This window comes from Prunus avium, unplaced genomic scaffold (assembly GCF_965620075.1).
Source record: "Prunus avium unplaced genomic scaffold, drPruAviu1.hap1.1 HAP1_SCAFFOLD_785, whole genome shotgun sequence".
Classification (NCBI taxonomy): domain Eukaryota; kingdom Viridiplantae; phylum Streptophyta; class Magnoliopsida; order Rosales; family Rosaceae; genus Prunus; species Prunus avium.
In genome coordinates, this window is record NW_028276986.1 from 10001 (window position 1) to 12500 (window position 2500).

The window sequence follows — 2500 nt, forward strand, 5'->3', positions numbered from 1 at the left end:
CCTACCACGGCGTAAAAATGTCGACAGAATTTTTCGGACCTTGTCCTGCCATGGGCTGCGCGCAGCATGCCGGCAGCCTGTGCGCAGCGTGCGCACAGCATGTCGGCAGCGTGCGCGCTGCTGAGACTGTCGACAGAAATTTTCGAAACTTGTCCTGCCATGCGCGCGCGCAGCGTGCGCACAGCATGCCGGCAGCGTGCGCACAGCATGCCGGCAGCGTGCGCGCACCATGCCGGCAGCGTGCGCGCAGCTTGCGCGCAGCGTGCTGATTCTGTCGACAGTGAGGCTAGCGAAACTTGTCCTGCCATGGCGTGCGCGCAGCCTGTGCGCGCAGCTTGCGCATCTGTCGACAGTGAGGCTAGCGAACTTGTCCTGCCATGGCATGCGCTGTGCGCAGCCTGTGCGCAGCGTGCGCGCAGCTTGCGCATCTGTCGACAGTGAGGCTAGCGAAACTTGTCCTGCCATGGCATGCGCGGCGCCTGCGCGCAGCCTGCGCGCAGCATGCGCACAACATGCGCACAGGCTGTGCGCAGCGTGCGCGGAGCTTGCGCGCAGCTTGCGCATCTGTCGACAGTGAGGCTAGCGAAACTTGTCCTGCCATGGCATGCGCGCAGCGTGCGCGCAGTCTGTGCGCAGCATGCGCGCAGCCTGTGCGCAGCGTGCGCGCAGCTTGCGCATCTGTCGACAGTGAGGCTAGCGAAACTTGTCCTGCCATGGCATGCGCGCAGTCTGCGCGCAGCATGCGCGCAGCCTGCGCGCAGCATGTGCGCAGCATGCCGGCAGCATGGTTCCAGGTTTTTTCAAATGTCGACAGAATTTTTCAAATCTTGTCAAACCCCGTTTTTATTGAAATTTCCTCGCACAATAAGCTCCCCATAAGTAGTCTATGATTTTTAGGACCTTCTCCAACTTACAAAACTAAAAAATTCCTCCCGGATTTGTTTTAATGATTTTTTCAATTTTACGACTTCTAAAAATAATAAAAAATACTTCCCGACTTCAAAAATTTATGAAACTTTTTCCCATCATAGATTGCATGTTTCTTAGTATCCCTGCAAAAAATCACGTCCAAATACCTTGTATTGAATTATTTAGAGCCCATTATGACTCCTCGCGCATAGGTGATGTCTCTTCCTGTCAAAGGGCTAAATGCATAAAATGCTATATAGGGGGGTGTGTGTTGCCTGCATATGCATGGCAGCCCATGCCTTCCTAGCTGCAGCCCCCTTCCCCCACGCCACACCCATGTCATGTTGCCTCGATATGTTGCCTCGGTATTATGGGTTTGGTGTCGGGGTCGGGGGGCTGCCACCCATGGCGGTGGTGGCCGGAATCCGGCCGCCGCCACCACGCCGCCGCCATGGGTGAGGGAGGAAAAAAAAGGCGTGGAAAGTTGCGAAATGGGGTTGTCTAGGCTTTTTTTTGGCATGGGAGAGCATGGAGTGCTAGGAACTCCTTCTCAAATGCACGGGCATGTCGACCACAACCTCATTTCGCAACAACAACCACTCGTGTGGGGTGGCGGTGGGTGGATAGTCGCGGATTGGGGCTTGCCAAGCCAATGTTTTCAAAAAATTTCATCAAAATTAAAAACAAATGTTTTGTTGCCTTCGGATTTGTGGGCGAGCGGCGAGTCGGAGTGGAGCCGGTAAAGTTTAACCTCGGTGTGCACGGTTGTTTTTAGAAACTCAATCCAATGCCGGGGACGTTGAAAGTGACGCTCTTATGAGTTGCAAACCCGCAAGATTTAAAGAACCTTTTCAAAACAATTTCAAACCAACAAGATTTAAAAACAGAAATTTTCATCAAAATGAAAAACAAATGTTTTGTTGCCTTCGGACTAGTGGGCGAGCGGCGAGTCGGAGTGGAGCCGGTAAAGTTTAACCTCGGTGTGCACGGTTGTTTTTAGAAACTCAATCCAATGCCGGGGACGTTGAAAGTGACGCTCTTATGAGTTGCAAACCCACTAGATTTAAAGAACCTTTTCAAAACAATTTCAAACCAACAAAATTAAAAACAAATGTTTCGTTGCAAACAAATTGTGGGCGAGCGGCGAGTCGGAGTGGAGCCGGTAAAGTTTAACCTCGGTGTGCACGGTTGTTTTTAGAAACTCAATCCAATACCGGGGACGTTGAAAGTGACGCTCTTATGAGTTGCAAACCCACAAGATTTTAAAAACTTTTTGAAAATGTTTCTTCTAAATGACACATTTTGATCCTTGGCAAGTGCTCAATCCGTAACTATCCAATCACCGCCACACCACACCGGTCGGGAGTGTGTGAATGGTGTGCTTCCCGGGGTTGGCATAGATAATCTTTCGCATCGACAATCTTTTGCATGCGAGGGAATGTCTATGCCAACCCCGGGAAGCACACCATTCACCCACTAGTTGTGGGCGACGATGGGTTGGCTTCAAATGAATTTTTGCTTGGGGTTGTCCTCGGTATGCTTTTGTGTTGGGAGTACGGCCACCAAACCTTCTCAATGCACGGGTATGTCG